General features: G+C 45.9%; 1 pseudogene; it reads left to right on the top strand.

Annotated features, from left to right (window-relative positions):
* The first annotated feature begins 728 nt into the window (after positions 1 to 728).
* LOC116677381 (gamma-tubulin complex component 3 homolog) lies at positions 729 to 7,802 on the top strand (annotated as a pseudogene).
* Positions 7,803 to 18,541: the final 10,739 nt, after the last annotated feature.

The raw sequence follows: 18,541 nt of genomic DNA, 5'->3' as shown, positions 1-18,541 counted from the left end.
ACCTCTTAACTTCCTTCTTTAAAGATCTCTGGATAAGAGGTTTTGTTAAACAGACACAAATTTAATGAATCATTAAATGTGAATCTATCTCAGCTGGAAACATTCTTCCTGCCATTTCTGCAATTCTGTCTTAGTGGTACATTTTGTAGATTATGAGACTCTATGACGTAAATCTGTCAGAATTTAAAATGAAATTTGTGACGGAAACTGTATTATGATCTCATCGGTGTCCAGTGTGTCTTGCCCTATACCATTTTAGGATTCCTTTCAAGCTACAGTCAATCAGATAAATAAACAAACAAGAGGATGTAGTGCCTTGTGTGGTAATGTGTGCTGTGGCTCACCAGGTGGTGTTGTGCAAGTCCCTGAGAGACACCAGCAGCAGGCTGGCAGAGCTTGGCTGGCTCCACAACAAAGTCGGAAGTACAACCGACGCCAGGAGCCTGACCGGCCTTCGGGCTGGTCGGACAGGTGGGTCTGTGTTTGCCATAGATGTTCTTTTTGTATCTGATTCTCCGCTAACGCACATTTTCCCGTCTCTGTGTCATCCTCTTTTCTTTTACTCTCAGAGCTTCTGTGCCTCGCTCCACCAGGAGCTGAAGGAGTACTACAGCTACTGTCTGTCCTCCACTCCCGGTAACCGATCAAACAGTGTGCTGACGCTTACAGAAAAGTTCAGATAATAGAAAAGGTTGATTGTGTGTGTGTGTTGTAGTTGCAGGTAGAGGATGAGAGCAGGTATGATCGTGTGCTCCGAGAGCACTCTGACTCTCAGAAGGCTCCTGGTCTGGATGTATGACCCCCAAAGTCGACTCAAAACGCTGGCCGCTCTCGTCGACTTCTGCCAAGGTGGGGTGTGGTGTTGTGTTTGGTTTTTGGAGATGTGGGTCAACACACTACGTTTAATGTGGTGTTTAAGGATGGTGCGTTTCATTTAGTTTGTTTCCCCGTGTTCAGGTCGGAAAGGAGGCGAGCTGGCCTCAGCTGTCGATTCTTACGGGAAACAGGTGACCCGCAGATGAGAGCGCTGGTTCAACACATCCTCAGCCTGGTGTCGCACCCTATCCTCAACTTCCTGTATAGGTGGATCTATGACGGGGAGCTAGAAGATACGTACCACGAGGTACACACACACACACACACACACAACACACACACACACACACACACACACACACACCAGTTCTTTGTTGAACTATTCATCTCTACATATAGTGTCGGAAGCTTAATAAGAGAGATGCATTCTGCTTCCCAGAGGTCCAGCAGAATTGACTGGTCATTTCTGGAACATTGTTCCGTCCAAGTGCTCTGACGTTTGCCCCTGTTGAGAAAGAACATTACTAAGGAGGAGAGAGGGAGATAGATAAAGGGGGAGAGGCAATACAACTTCTTCAATGAGGACTGATGAGAGGAGTGTAATGGAGAACATGGTGATGGATTCTTTTCCTCTACTCCCCCCTTTCTTTCTTTCTTTCTGTTTCTCCTTCACAGAGTATTTATGTGTTGAGCATTAACCTTTAGTCATCATTGCACTCTGGTCTTAAGTGCTGTGTTTAAGAACACAGAGACAAAGTTATTGCACCTTTTGGGGGGGAAATAATCCTAGACATCTCAAACAGACAGACACACACACAGTCTGTTAGTTTTGGGTAACACCATGAGACACAAATTAAATCTAGATTTGATGTTCAGCTGCCTTTGTATTTTACCTTCCCTACATGTTTTTAATTGTCTTCGTGCAGTCCCCCTTGTCAGTGAATGAGGTTATCTACCTGAGCTTTGGAGCACACAAGAGGATGTCTAAGGGTCGGTTTTTCTCTTTGTCAGAGCTGGTTCATATGACGTGTTGCCATTTTCTTCTCCTGAAAGATGTGAAGCCATTAAACATATCAGACATCCGGTCTTCTTCTGCCCACTGTTATCCATATTACAGCTACCAGGGTTTGGAAAATAATTTGTATTCTAAGGGAAATTCTTTTACTCTTAGTTCAGCTTGTGTGGACGTGCTCTGTAGATATGGATTCAAAGCAAAGCTGACAGTTGGAGTCAGCTTACATAAGTACACTGCCTTCAGCATGCCCATTAGAAGCCATTTGAAACTGCTGTAGTACCCTCTGAAGTAATGTACATCTAAGTGAAGTGACAAAGGATGAAAATCTCCGTCATGGACCGCACACTCTGTCCATAGAACTCTTTATTCAGTGTTTGACTCTTAAACTCTCGTCCAAGCTTCCAGTAGAATCCCTTCAGTTGAGTGTCTTCTATAGATAGTTACCAATTCTACAGTAAAATGTAATTTAATGTAATGTAATTTTTTTTTCCCCCAGTTCTTTGTAGCATCGGATCCAATGTGAACAGATCGTCTGTGGCATGACAAGTACTCCCTCAGGAAGTCAATGATCCCCTCATTCATCACCATGGACCAGGCCCGCAAGGTATACATGCCCACACATCTCTTTATTCATTACCATAGGCTTATTGCTGTACACATTCAGGTAAGACTGTTTAGCCTTAGTCATATTACCTCATTATCTCTGCCCCCCTCTCTTTCTCTCTCTCTAGGTTCTGCTAATTGGTAAATCCATCAACTTCCTGCATCAGGTTTGTCACGACAGAACACCGCCGGGCAAAATCACACCAGCATCCAAGTCTGCAGACACACCCAAAGATGGTAAGAAGCTCAGTTTCTCTCTCATGTCCTCTCACACTCTCTTGTGAAACAATTTTACAAGCACAGCTTTTCTATATCTGTCCTTGGTTTGGGGCATAGTCAAGATTGAAAGGTTTTACACATAATGGGGTATTATCTTTTAAAAAATATCAGTCCAAAGTACAAATAACATTAGGAAAAAACAGTATGCTGAACATGTAAAAGTTGATGTATCGCTGGCTTGGCTTTATTGTAATCTTTGTTTTCTTAATGACATCATTGACCAATAAGAAGCGTCTACTTTTGTTTCGTCCTTATCGAATTGATGTTATTTGACGTAGCTAGTGGACAGGCAGTGATCAATGCTCTTCCCACTCACTGGCCTCGTCCTCCTCTCCTTTTGACTATGAATAGCAAAGAGGTCTACTTAGCATTGTTCTATTGATTCAGTCTATATGACTTCATCTGACCAGTTTGATCTGTCGCTTTTACTGTATCTGCTGAAGGACAACACGTTCTCTACTCCCTCATTGTCACCGCAAGCCATGCAGAACATAGGCATACAACAGCAATACAAAATACAAACGGTAGACTTATAACCGGTCCCTCTCCTCGTAGCCGCAGAGCTACTGTCAGACTTGGAGGGCGCGTTTCAGGAGAAGATCGACGCCGCCTACTTTGACACCAGCAAATACCTGCTGGATGTTCTTAACCGCAACTACCTGCTGCTGGAGCATCTGCAGGCCATGAGGAGATACCTGCTGCTGGGCCAGGGAGACTTCATCAGACACCTCATGGACCTGCTCAAGTTAGCACAACACACACTTTGATATATTGTCATCTGCTGCTACTTTTTTATGTGTAAAGCAGAATTATAGCATTCAGATGTTAAACAAAATATTCATCTTATCGTAACATAATACTTTTTGTTCCAGACCAGAGTTGGTGCGTCCTGCCAACCACTTTGTATCAACACAATCTGACTGGCATCTTAGAGACAGCAGTCAGAGCCACAAACGCTCAGTATGACAATGCAGAGATTCTAAGAGGCTGGATGTACGCCTGCTAGAGGTAGTGTGTTTGTGTCTGTGTCTGTGCCGGGGGGGGGGGGCTATCCTGAACGTCTGACTTCAGCATGACCTCTTCTTTTGACATCTGTCCTTTTTTGGCTCCAGGTGTCTCCTGGTGATACAGGCTGGGATGTTTTTAGTCTGGACTACCACGTTGATGGACCTATTGCTACGGTATCACACGCAAAAAAACTTTCAATACAGTTCCCAACATAGTCTCCATTTATTGCTGCTGTTATCATATATATATATGTGTGTGTGTGTGTGTGTTGTGGTGTGTGTGTGGGTGTGTGTGTGTGTGTGTGTGTGTGTGTGTGTGTGTGTTTGTGTGTGTGTGTGTGTGGTGTGTGTGTGTGTGTGTTTGTGTGTGGTGTGTGTGTTTGTGTTGTGTGTGTGTGTGTGTGTGTTTGTGTTGTGTGTGGTGTGTGTGTGTGTTGTGTGTGTTCAGGTGTTTACAAGGGAGTGTATGGGTCACTACCTGCGTGTGTTCAATTTCCTGTGGAGGGCCAAGAGGATGGAGTACACACTGACTGACATCTGGAAGGGACAGATGTGTAATGCCAAGCTGCTCAAAACCATGCCTGGTATACATTCATACCTACATACATACACCACACGTAATGGAACACATGTACATAGTTTTTTATGGAGGTTTTTTGTTGCATTCATTTTTGCAGCAGGACATATATCAGTGACAAAAAATCTATATTATTTATTAGTTTTTGTCATTTGTATATTTCTTTTAAAGGGCATGTGATTTTATCTGCTTTTTTACCCTCCAGAGTTGTCCGGCGTGCTGCATCAATGTCACATCCTGGCGTCTGAGATGGTCCACTTCATCCACCAAATGCAGTACTACATCACCTTTGAGGTCAGACCATTAGCAGTGCCGCTACGATCACAGGCTGTAAAGCATCAGTTAAGAGTAGTAATTACAGGAGGAGGCGATTTGCTGCGTCTGTTAAATGCAACGCTGCATGACTCTGATCAACAGTAGCCATGAGGTTAGTAAGGTTAACTCAGTTTTGGAAGGTTGCTGGTTCAAATCCAAAATAGTTAAACAACTCTTCTGAAGGTCAGACTGAAGAGGTTGTTTTAGATGGATTTGCAGTCTTTTGAGGCAGACTGACGCTGATTTATCTGCAGGTTTTAGTGTCAAGTAAAGTCTGTAAATAAAAGTAAAGATTTCTCTGCTCAGACATCTGGTTAAATGATTACACATATTACAAGAAAACCATATTGCCTTTGGACAGGGCGGCGCCATCATCATATAATAAGTGAAGCACACTGACTGTATCAAATCTGATTTTTAATAAAAGGGCAATGTCTTTCCCGTATACCTATTGTTTGTGTGTAGGTGCTGGAGTGCTCCTGGGACGAGTTGTGGAACAGAGTGCAGCAGGCTCAGGACCTCGACCACATCATCGCTGCCCACGACATGTTCCTTGACAGCATCATCTCAAGATGCCTGCTGGACAACAACAGCAGGGTAAAAAACACACACAAATCGAATAGATTTTAGATTATCTTTTATTTTTCTGCCTCCCCATTTCTATACTCACTTCCTTGAACTCTGTTTCTAACTGTCCATGCAGTCTCTTTTGACCCAGCTGAGGGCCATATTTGACCAGATCATCGAGTTCCAGAGCGCCCAAGACTCCCTCTACCGCTCGGCACTGGAGGAACTCGCCCTCCGGCTGCAGTTTGAAGAGAAGAAGCAACAGAGGGAAGACGAGGTATGAGATGAGCTAAATATAGAGAAAACGAGCGTATGATAACCGTAGTGTATAAATGACTGTTACTATCCTGTCTGTTGATTCAGGGTAAGTGGGGAGTGACGGCCGAACAAGTAGCAGAGGAGAAGAAGAGGATTCAGGAGTTCCAGGACACCATACCAAAGATGCGTTCCCAGCTCCGCATCCTCACCCACTTCTACCAGGTAACAGCCTGAGCCACCTTCATTTGGAACATCCTTAAATGCAAGCTGCTGTTTCTTCTCTTGTAGTCACTCTTGTACTTTTTTACCTGTGTCCTTCCACACCTCCCTGCGGCTTTCCTTCCTTCAGAGCATCGTCCAGCAGTTCCTGGTGTTGCTGATGACTAGCACGGATGAGAGTCTGCGTTTCCTCAGCTTCAGACTGGACTTCAATGAGCACTACAGGTTTGCCTTTCACAACTCCGTCAGCACATGAAGGAAAACAACTAAAACAATGAAATAGAAATACATTATATCCTTGTCCTGTATGTGTTATCCAAACGAGCAGTTTATAAAATATAAATTCTTATGCCAAAATGTAAAAAGTATCACAAATGTTAAACTGTACAGTAGGGAGAGGTCAGTTTGAACCAGAATGTTTTGTTGCATGACCCCTTTAATTTAAATTCATTTACAGGGCCAGAGAGCCGCGGCTGCGAGCCTCACTAGGCACCAACTGGGGGCGACGACCGTCAAATATCTGACATGACGACGATAGGCCCGACTTTCAAGGCTTCCAGTCATTGGAGAATGGAGTATGACATCACAGTGGGCAGTTGTGACATCACAGAGGCGGGCCGGCCGGCCAGCAGACTTAAAGCGCTTCATGTCGAGATGATGTCATGCCTTGGAGGAGCGATCCAGGGCTGTTCTGAACGTTCTGGTGTCGCAGCGGCGGCGGGCGCCAAGTGATGACATCACAGCGGACAGCTCTAGTGCAGTCAGCTGCGCGGAAGGAATAAAGTTCAGTAAATCAAACTTTCAGAGTAAACACCGTGAACAGACTGTTCAAAATTCTGCAAGAATTCTGCAAAACATGGGGTCAATTTGGGAAAGCGAGTGTGACGAGGTAAATAAAAGCAGCTGTCAGACTGAGCTCCCCGAGTCACACCGGGCCACCTTACATGGCATGCCTTAATAATGCGAGAAAACAAAACCTCTTCTCTCAGCGTGGTTGCCAAATCTAGTCCCAATACAAATAATGTATTTACATAGTGTTTATGCAAAAATGTATGTGTGTGTATATAAGCATCTTTACACGTTACCTGTGGCTTTGCATCCCCTCACTAGGGTTCAACCGATATGGATCTGATATTGATATTTTTTCAATTTTGTATTTGTAGCCGTTATTAAAAATGATGACATTTGAGCATTTTTAGTACAATTGCACCATAAGACGCAGTGTTACAGCTGTTCTCATTAAGGTGGAAATGAACAGTATGAAGCACTGAAACTGTTCATACAGACAGGAGTCTTCAGCATATTGAATATTTATGGTCAGTATTGGCACACCAGTATATCGGTCTAACCCTAGTTCTCCACTCCCTCCTTAAAATCCTTTTTTTGTGTCAGGTCAGCTGTCCAATCATCATCATACAGAGGATTTTGAACCACGCACACAACACACACACACACTCGCTGACAATTCTGCTTCCATTGACATGAAAACAAACCTGACTCATACAGACAGAAAGCCCCTTTATTGCAGACTTCGTTCACACCTTATATTAATATCTGACGTTGATTTTAATATATTTCTAACTGTTTGCCTTTACGTACTGTACACACAAAAGCATCTGGCTTCACCTCGACTGAGAACGGACTGATGTTAAGTCGATGTAAATGTTAAGAGTTTAGTTTGTATGTAATTGTGGTTTCCCTGCTTAGTTTGTGCTTTATGTTTGTGCTTTATGTCTGTATGAGGGATGGATCATGTCAAAGAAACACAATCACACACACACACACACACACCTTCTCATCGCCTAAATAGAAAACTGAATGTTCAGATGTTTCTTTAAAAAATGTAAATATTTCTAAATGAAAGTCCATATTTAAGGAATGTAATGGTTATTAACATTAACTAAGGCAATTTAATTACTGAAAACAATCTCCCACTTTTCATTAATTTAATGATTTTCTTGTTTTTTAATACACAGTCGGAGGCTTTTGACTATTAAGAGAAAAGACCAAAACGTTTGAGATTGGAAAGTCGAGGAGCTTTTGATTTGAGTCATCGAGCTATACAATCATTTCCATATAACAGCTGTGAGTGTTGATCTCACCTCGTTCGAGCTCTGATCCTGGGCCATTTTTCTAAAAGCAAAAATATAACAGTCATCACACACATTTTTTAAAGGATGAGGTAGATTCACATGCTAAAAAAAATAACTTTACACTCAGAAAAATAAACCTGCATCAAAAGTATTAGCTTTTGAAATTTCTGGCAAACTTAAGTTTCTTCAGAGAAACATTTACCTCACGGGTGCAGTGATGTTCCAGGTTTGTCTTTATTTCTATTATCAACGAAACAAACCGCTGCTGCATATGGTCACTGTTCTCTGCGCTCCTCGTGTGATTTAGAGTGAAGTGAAACGCCAAACTGAACCTGGGTCAGCACTGTCTTGTCTCTGTCTGTCCTCTACATCGTAGGTATATAGCACATCCTGTATAGAATACCACCAAACCATCACCTTTCTTTATTAAAATGTTTTTTTTGTTGTTAATTAATGTGTGTTCTGCTGTGTTGGACTTTACTGCCATCAGTGCTGTGCAGCTCGGCCTCTGTGTCCATGTGTATTTGCTTGAACTTACTGCCCCCTACAGGCAACACGGTGGTAATGTTTGATCACTTCAAGGTAAACTTTCCAGATGAATCTCTACTGAAAATTAATTTTTTTTGTTTTGCAATATTATAAATGAAGTAATGCAATATCATCTGCAACAAGTTGAACATTAGTTCTACTTTTGGTATTCTTCCCCTCATCTGAGCTGTCAAAAAGTTCTTCACAGCCTAAATTAAATCAGCAGAGGCTGAGATATGAAGACTTTCAGTCCCCAGAAACACTGGATCCTACATTTCCCACAACGCAACTCAACAGCTTTTTTAGTTAGATTATCTGTGTTTTGTAAACACGTCTGAGGTTGCATTCTGCATTAAATTGATTTCATAGACAGTCTTGACTTTTAGTAACTATGTTTAAAAAACAACAGGTCCACTCACTGGCGTTTTAAATCTTCCACACACGTAAAGTGCTGCTCATGAGCCCATCATCATCATCATTATCATCATCATCACATACCTAGAGATTGGCATGGGTACTTTCCATAAAATCATCTCTCAGTGAAAATCTTTTGGTATAGTGAAGAGTATGTGATGATATGGGGTTATTTTAATTCCAAAGGCCAAGGGAACTTTATCAGGATGCATAGTATCCTGATCTATGAAATAACTGGCCTTTAATAATAAAAATCTGCCTGCTTCTATGGGAATTTAACATAGGGGTGTCTATACTAATGCCCCCTGTATTTTAAGGAAGAATATTATTTATTCACGATACATTATTCATTCACAAAGAAAAAGGGTTTCCTTAAAGGTTGGATTTTTGCTCATTTTTTTAATTAAGTCATTAAGATCAATTTCCAAAAGATAATTTTTTATTCCTCTTTTTAGTCAACTTAAGCAGGGGTTCCTATACTCATGAGCAGCACTGTCTATTACAGCAAATGGAGCTGACACAGTTGTAATTTGAGTGTGAGTTCAAGTATTTTCAGTTCAATAATCTACTTCTATATTTTAAAATGCTACTGGATTGTGTACTCAGACTGGTTTTAGACATTTTAAACTGTGTGCACTTGAGGCTGAACTATGCAAGAGGAGAACCACCAGAGGGAGTTACAGCGTCTCTTTTTAAACCTACACACTCACACACACACTCATTCTGTGTACGTGTGCGTTGTTTATTTCTCCAGAGAGAGAGAGAGACATCTCTTCTGGCCGATATATTACAACCTCTCGTCTTTGAGGATAACACTTTGAGGAAATTGTCAAAATGAAAAGTCGAATTACCGAGAGACAGAGTCCTGACTGCTCAGCCGGAACAGACAGAATACCAGATCTTCATTTTTTTCTTTTCTTCTATCTTATGTTCCTTCTTTCCGAGTATATATATATATATATATATATTGTGATATCATGAGAGGCTACACGGCTCTCGGCGGGACAGTTCAGCAGTGCAAGGACACAAAGTTAGAGTGTAACAAAGGTTTTTAATATTGTTCTTGGGAATTAACACAAAATGATAAGCCAAGTTCAAAAAGGTAACTCAGGATAATGGTTGCTCTTGCAACAGTCCAAACTTAAACAATGTCTCTTCAAACCAAAAATCATAAACCTGATTCCCTCAGGTAAATCTCTTCTTGAAAAACAGGTCTTCAGCCTTACTTTTAGACAGCGTCGCAGCCCGTGGCCTATCTGTCGGTAAGAACTCTCTCAGTCTTCAGGTAAGTATTCCAGTCTTCAGGTAAGTATTCCAGTCTTTCAATCCTTCCCATGGAAAGTGCCGCTTCGATCCTCTGTAGATCCTCTAAGAGCACAACTTGAGCTTGTCTCCCAAACAACACTCCTCACCAACTGTGTCTCTGGGCTTTAAGCTGCCCTTCAGCTCATCAGGCCCTGATTGGTCTCAGGTGTGTTGGGATGCCGGGTGCTTGAGGGTGGAGTTCAACTCCACCAGCAGATGGTGCCAAAGCTGCCCGTGACTGCAGCCATCTCAGGGGTACGTAGCGGCCCTCCAGAACGCAGCCTCTCGTGACATCACACATCCCCCCCTCGAGACCGACGTCCTCGTCGGGGTGAAGGAGGCGAAGAAGGCGTCGCGCCGGGAAAGGGCATCCGCATTGCCGTGGCTCTTGCCCGCCCTGTGCACAACAGAGAAGTTAAACGCCTGTAGGCTCAAGAACCATCTGGTAACCCTACGGTTAGTCTCCCTGTTCCTGGCCATCCACTGTAGAGGGGCATGGTCGGACACCACCGTAAACCGTCGTCCCAGGAGGTAGAACCGCAGGGATTCCAGGGCCCAGGTAACCGCGAGGCACTCCTTCTCCACAGTGGAATAGTTCTTCTCCCTTGGTAGTAGCTTCCTGCTGAGGTAGAGAACGGGATGTTCCTCACCGTTATGCGCCTGGGCAAGAACAGCCCCCAGACCCACCTCCGAAGCATCCGCCTGGACAATGAAGTCCTTCTCGAAGTCCGGCGCCACCAGGATTGGACCGGAACACAGAACTTGTTTCAGGTCGATGAAGGCCGCTTCCGCCTCGGGATTCCACCTCACCATCCGAGAGTGGCGGTTCGTCGTCAACTCTGTTAGAGGTGCAGCAATGGTAGCAAAGTCCGTTATAAACCGTCTATAATAGCCGGCTAAGCCCAAAAACGACCTCACCTGCTTCTTGGTGATGGGCCGGGGCCAGTCCTGTATGGCCCTCAACTTGGCTTCCTGAGGCTTGACCAACCCCGCCCGATGGTGTACCCCAGGTAGTTTGTCTCACTGAAGGCCAGCCTGCACTTCTCTGGGTTTGCCGTGAGCCCTGCTTCCCTGAGCGAATCCACCACTGCCTGTACTCGGGGTAAGTGACTGGCCCAGTCGGGACTTTGTATGACCACATCGTCCAAATATGCTGCTGCGTACTTTTTGTGGGGAGCGAGGACTCGATCCATCAGCCGCTGGAACGTAGCCGGCGCTCCGTGGAGACCAAACGGGAGCCGGGTGTACTGGTAAAGCCCCCCTGGCGTGGCAAAGGCCGTCTTCTCCTTTGACGCCGGGGTCAGGGGCACCTGCCAGTATCCTTTGGTGAGGTCAAGGGTGGTTAGGAAGCGTGCATGTCCCAATGAATCTATTAAGTCATCCACCTAGGCATGGGATAGGCATCAAACTCAGACACCTCATTTACTTTCCGAAAGTCATTGCAAAACCGTGCCGAGCCGTCCGGCTTGGGAACCAGTACGATGGGGCTTGCCCAGGCACTATTGGACTCTTCGATCACCCCTAGTTTCAGCATCTTCCTTACCTCCTCTTGTATAACCGCCTTGCGAGCCTCCGGCACGCGGTAAGGGCGCTGGTTCACCGTTTTGCCAGGCATGGTGCGGATTTCATGTTGAACCACCTCCGTGTGCCCAGGTAGGGAGGAGAAGACATCTCTGTTGCGTTCCACCAACTCCAGGGCCATCTGCCGTTGATGCGGGGACAGGCTTGGACCAACCTGAACCTCTTCTCTCCCTGGTTCCTTGGTCTCTGTGGGGGTAGACAACTGAACAACGCCTCCCTGGCGTGCCACTGTTTTAAAAGGTTGACATGATATATCTGCTCCGGCTTTCTTTTATCTGGTTGCCTCACCTTGTAGTTTACGTCTCCCACCCGTTCAATGACCTCGTAGGGCCCCTGCCAGGTGGCCAGGAATTTGCACTCCACGGTGGGCACCAGGACCAGCACTCGGTCCCCGGGCTTAAACTCTCTGGGTTGAGCAGATCTGTTGTAGGAGGCTTGCTGTTGCCGTTGAGCAGCCTCCATGTGTTCACGCATCATGGGATAGATAGCCTTCATTCTCTCTCTCATAGCCCCAACATGCTCGATCAGGGTCCGCTGGCGGCACGGTTGCTCCTCCCAGGCCTCCTTGGCAATGTCCAGCAGTCCTCGGGGCCTGTAAGATAGCAAGAGCTCAAAGGGTGAAAAACCAGTAGACGACTGAGGCACCTCTCTCACCGCAAACAGGAGGTACGGTAGCAGCTGATCCCAGTTGCGCCCGTCTTCCCCGATCGCCTTCCGCAGCATGGATTTTAGGGTTTTGTTAAAACGTTCGACGAGCCCGTCTGTCTGGGGGTGGTAGACCGACGTTCTCAGCTGCTTGATTTTCAGCAGAGTACAGAGTTCTTTCATAACCTTGGACATGAATGGACTCCCTTGGTCTGTCAATATCTCCTTCGGGAGCCCCAGACTCGTTGACAGAAGGAATAGCTCCTTGGCAATCTGTTTGGACGTAGCCTTCCTCAGCGGGATGGCCTCAGGATATCGGGTTGCATAGTCCAGGATGACCAGAATGTACTGATGTCCCCTGGCACTCTTCGGTAAGGGTCCAACGATGTCCAGTCCTATCCTCTCGAACGGGGTCTCGATAATGGGTAAGGGAATGAGCGGGTTTCTATATGTGGGCTTTGGTGCCACCCTCTGGCACTCAGGGCAACTCCGACAGTAGTTCTCTATCTCTTTGTGCACCCCTGGCCAAAAGAAGCGTCGCAAGATCCTTTCCTTCGTCTTCTCCACCCCTAGGTGGGCCCCTAGCGGGTGGGTGTGGGCTAGGTTGAGCACGGTGGTCCGGTGGGGCTGTGGTACGAGGAGCTGTTCCTGCACCTCGCCATCTTTCTGTACCACCTGATACACCAACCCCCGGTTTACTGCAAAATGGGGGTAGGTAGGGCTTGTCCTATCCCCTAGTACCACTCCCTCTATCACCTGCACATTCTTCAAGGCATTTGCAAGAGTGGGATCTTGTAACTGGGCGGTACCATACTGGCCTGTGAGAGGGGGAAGCTCTTGGGTGCCTGGGCGTCTTCCTCACTGGAGCTTGGAGCGCTTCCTGGGACCATGTTCTCTTCCTCCGTGTCTGGACCAGACTCCGAATCAGCCTGGGCACCTGCCATCCCTGCAAGAACACAGGCTGGTGTGAGGGGTTCTGAGGGTTGTGTTTGCGTTCTCTCCGAGTACGTCCTGCCTCTCCGCTTCCGGGGTACTCGGGCCGATCTCTCCTGTGTCTCCCTCCACAGCGGGAGAAAGGCGGGGCAGTCTCGTCCAATTAGGACCGGAACGGGTAGGGAATCAACCACTCCCGCTGTCGTGTGGACGGTTCCCCTGGTGGTGGTCATTGTGAGTTCAGTGGTGGGGTAGTCTCTGGTGTCTCCATGGACACAGGTAACCGGGAGGACTTTCCCTGAAGTCCGACCCGATGGGCCCACCAGATCCTTGTGTACCAGGGTGGTCCGGCTACCGGAATCTAGCAGAGCTTCTACATCATGGTGATTCACCGTCACCGGGCAGGTGGGGGGTCGGTCCTGGGCGTCATCCATGACTCCCACGAGCGAAGCAAAAAGGTGGGTGGGTGGTGCGCTGGAGGTCCCAGCCGTGGGCATAGGTTCATCCACCGGTTCCCCACACTGCCAGGAGAGGTGTCCCATCTCCCCACACCGGTAACACTGGCGCGTTTTGCTCTCCCGGAGTCCTCTTCCTGGGGCCGGCGGGGGTCGGGCTCTCCCTGGAGCCTGGACAGCTCCTAAAGTGGCTGGGTTGGGTCCCTTGGGGTTCGTTGGACAGCCTCCTCCCATCTGTGGCGTGGACGCACTCTGTTGCCCCTTCCGGGAAGCCTGAAGCATCTCTGTCGTGGCTTGGTATCTTTCCACGGCTTCCACAGTCAGGTCCGCTGTAGTCAAGGCCTGTTGGCTGATGAGTCGTTTCGCCTCATAAGGCAGGGCCCGTAAGTATTTGTCCACCACAACGGCCTCCACTACTGCAGCTGCCGTACTCTTCTCCGGTACCAGCCATCTCCGCGTGATCCGGACAAGTTCGTGCATCTGGGCACGAGGAGGCTGGTTGGGTTGAAAGATCCAGCTGTGGAACCGCTGGGCCATGCCGAACTTGGTGAGTCCACTTCTGCTGAGGATCTCCGCCTTTAGTGCATCGTAGTCAGTCGCCCGGTCGGAGGCCAGGTCCCGGACAGCATTCAGCGACTCCCCCGACAGAAAGGGGGCTAGCAGTCCAACCCACTGTACCTTGGGCCACGCTTCCCTAGTGGCTGTGGCTTCAAAGGCGTACAGATACGCCTCAACGTCATCTGAGGCCCCCATCTTAGATATAAAGTCACTCGCTCTTATTGGGCGGTCCTTACAAACAGCCAACTGTCTCTGCAATTGTAGTTCCTCCGCCTTCAGGAGGTTGGCTCTCCTTTGCTCCTCCAGGAGAGCCATGTTCGCTTGCGTCTGGGCTTGCTGGCCGGCCACCAGGGCTTCCAACACGGCCTCCATCTTTTTCTCTGGGAGGGGTTTATGGCCAATTCGGAAAACCGGGATATCAAACGGTCGGTGTCCTTCTCTGACATGCACTGTTAGCGTCTGAACGTGCCCGCATTCTCCACCATATGTGATATCATGAGAGGCTACACGGCTCTCGGCGGGACAGTTCAGCAGTGCAAGGACACAAAGTTAGAGTGTAACAAAGGTTTTTAATATTGTTCTTGGGAATTAACACAAAATGATAAGCCAAGTTCAAAAAGGTAACTCAGGATAATGGTTGCTCTTGCAACAGTCCAAACTTAAACAATGTCTCTTCAAACCAAAATCATAAACCTGATTCCCTCAGGTAAATCTCTTCTTGAAAAACAGGTCTTCAGCCTTACTTTTAGACAGCGTCGCAGCCCGTGGCCTATCTGTCGGTAAGAACTCTCTCAGTCTTCAGGTAAGTATTCCAGTCTTCAGGTAAGTATTCCAGTCTTTCAATCCTTCCCATGGAAAGTGCCGCTTCGATCCTCTGTAGATCCTCTGAGAGCACAACTTGAGCTTGTCTCCCAACAACACTCCTCACAACTGTGTCTCTGGGCTTTAAGCTGCCCTTCAGCTCATCAGGCCCTGATTGGTCTCAGGTGTGTTGGGATGCCGGGTGCTTGAGGGGTGGAGTTCCCAACTCCACCAGCAGATGGTGCCAAAGCTGCCCGTGACTGCAGCCATCTCAGGGGTACGTAGCGGCCCTCCAGAACGCAGCCTCTCGTGACATCACAATATATATATATATATATATATATGTAGTGTATAAAAGTGTTTGTCTATGACATCGAAATGGTTTCTAATCGCTCAAGACATTTTTCCCTGTATTCCCAACACCCCTCATGTCATTTTCTCTCAACAGAAATAGCTTTGCTCTGCTGACCTTTAAGCAATACCTCCCCGACAAACTGACCTGGTATCAGTTCATTTTGCAGGTGTCACTGGTCTTGAGAGCATTTGACAGCCTTGGAGAAAGAAAACTATGGACTTTTTTTTACTCTCAAAACATAAACTCTGACTGTTCTCATTCTTGTACTTCTAACACAGTCCGAGCTGACCAAAGTTAGATGTTGTGTGTCCTTTGTGAACATGCTTTACATCAGGCCTACTCATGATGTATTCAAATGCGTGCGTGCGTGCGTGCTATGTCCTCTACCTCATTGCTCTTGTGCGGTGAACCTCACCAATACCAGGGAAACAGATCCAGCTGCCCCTCACCGCCTCAGGCTCGAGGTCACACAGAGCTGACAGTGAGGACTTCCTGCCACGGCCATACATGTTGCTACCATTGAGTTATACGTTGGCTATTCTTTCTGGACATTAAGGAATTTTTAACCTTGATGGAGTTTATATTCTTCTATAAGTTCCCAAAAAAATTCTTGGTACATTAAATGAAACAGTTTGACATTTTAGGTAATGCGCTTATTTGCTTCTTTTTTTTTACCAAGTGTTAAATAAGAAGATATATACCACTCTCCACTACCATCCAGATATGGCTGGGTTAGCTTAGCATAAAGACTGAAAAGAGGGGGAAACAGTTAGCCTGGCTCTGTCTAAGGTAACAGAATCTTCCTAGCAGGACCTCTAAAACTCACTCATTAACATATTTTATCCTGTTCAAAGTATTCCTTTAACAGTTTATTACAGTATTGTAAGGTTTTTCCATTAGAGATGTTAACTAATCCCCTGAAAGGATAATTCAAGTTAAAACAAAAACAGCTGGTTAAATTGGAGTTTTCACAGAACAGAGTCATGAGGATGACACATGCCCCATTTCAATTTATATGACCAACTGTCATCCCATCATGCATTAGCCTCAAATGCCTCAAAAGCATGAATGCGAGCCGAAGAATAGTCCGCCAGCCATTCTGTCCTCTTACTGTTCCCCATTATATTCTCTGTGAATGTCATTAAAGAAAAGGCTGGTTCATTTCCCTGCGACTGACTCGAGCCCTGTTCCTCTTTGCACGACCTTCTAACACTGTTTTAAGGTGAGACAGACAAGAAAAATGTGTTTGTGTGTGTTTTGTCAAGCCAGGAACAGACAGCTTCTGGCAGCAGGTGTATTTGAGAGAATCTTATCAAAAGGATGAATTCTTGTTATTTCTTTTCATCCCTCTTGTCTCTCTGTTGAGCGCCAGCTGTACCCACAGTTGCTTCATACATCGCACACAATGCAGAATTGCTGTAATTTGTGCTTAACAACAGAACCGAGCTACAACTGTACTTTCTGGTCCCTGAAGGCCACAATTTGAAAAGTCTCGCATTGTGTCTGGGACCTCCACCTCCTTTGTTCAGCGTTTGCTTTATCAAGAGTCTTGAGGATAGATGTGCAGCATTAATTGGACATTTGCATTTATGGGATTTTAATGAGGCTGATTAGGCCAGCAGATCGTAGTCTTGTAGTTTGCCCAGACACTGAACAAGGTGTGAAAAGTACTCTCAGTAGTGGATAATTGTCCCCGCATCCAACCCAAAACTTTCACCTTTTGAAGTGGTTTTCCAGGTTAGATTTTCACTAATTGTGACCTTGGGAGAGGAGTACTTTGTGTTTCTGTTCTTCCTCTGATTACAATGTGGAGTTTAGTATTTTTTAAATTTGATCAGATGAAATTAACATATCGCTGATATACAAATGAACTTCTTATACTTCAATCACCTCTCTCTTCCTAAATTGATCAGCTGGGTGGAGGCGGTCACTCTTCAGTTAAACCAATAAGAATAAGCCATGAACTGCACGAGCCAAAGACTCTGTATATTTCATTATGCGTCTGTACAATAAATTCAATGTTGTTTGAACCCTTTATTGACCTCTTTGTCTGTGTTCAGGTTGTTGATTGCTTTGAGAACTGATTTGAAATGGACTGCCAACTGTTTTTATTGTTAATAACTACATACTGTCCTAGACACTGTTTGCACAATTTCATTGCCCTGAAACATTGATCTTTAGAACTCAGGGTAAAAAAGATGGCTGACTAAATGGTCAATGAAAGCTTGAAATTATTGCAATCTAATAACCCTAATCCACCTACTTCTTCAGTATAACACCTGGCTGGCAACACATGAAGAGAAGCCAGGACTGGAGTAATTTCCTCTCAGTAAACACAAGTCGTGTGCTTGTTGACAGCTAAAACTATTACGAAGGAGGTATATCAGAGAACACCGTGGGACAAAATATGAAATGCTGAGAAAGTAGGAAAACAACAATGACTCACAAAGAGGGTCTCGTATCTATCTTCAAAACCCGGGCAGGTGAGCTCACTTCAGCTCAGCTGGTTTTCTTGATGTTGCAGCAGGGTAGGGTTACATCTTTCTGCTCCGGCTCGTCTCTGTTCTTCTCCTCTGCATTACCTGACTCCTCCGCACATCCACATCTTGACAGCTTTTCTCTGTAGTTCTCTATTTTTAATATTAAGCAAGTCTCACACCCGTACCATCCACGGGCACTCCCAGCTCCTTTGAGACACGTCTTAGCTGTCACAGCCACTTCTCTGTCACTTGGCTGAAGCAGTGAAACTTTGTCTGGTTCCTGTTGTATTCACACACACACACACACACACAAAAATTTTTTTGTTATGTTTACACAAGCAAGGCCAGTAGGTGTGGGTGAAAAACATGGACCTCTTTTTTTAAATGCCTCTTCAAGTTCTGCTTGATGTGAAAAAGTCAACACTCTGAATAGATCTGGCCATCTCTGTGGACGGCCAACCATGCAGACAGGTGGGAGTCTTAAACACGGGGACAGACAACATGTCCACAGTTCCAGCTGAGCTGCCATCAAATAATTTCCGTTTTGGATGTTGCTGCAGCTCCTCTGTGTCCACAGGACAGCAGAGCTGCCCGTCAACATGCTGCAGAGAGACATGACAGTCTCGGCTGGAAGTTGTCTCTTGTCATACTCATGGCTAAATAGCACTGTATCTACAAGGCTGTTCCCTCTTCTGAGATAAGAAAACAAGAGTTTTTAGCAGGCGGCATGGGTTGTT

This window comes from Etheostoma spectabile, unplaced genomic scaffold (assembly GCF_008692095.1).
Source record: "Etheostoma spectabile isolate EspeVRDwgs_2016 unplaced genomic scaffold, UIUC_Espe_1.0 scaffold00005018, whole genome shotgun sequence".
Classification (NCBI taxonomy): Eukaryota; Metazoa; Chordata; class Actinopteri; order Perciformes; family Percidae; genus Etheostoma; species Etheostoma spectabile.
The sequence above is the reverse complement of the archived record's forward strand: the minus strand, read 5'-3'. Positions and strand labels throughout refer to the sequence as shown.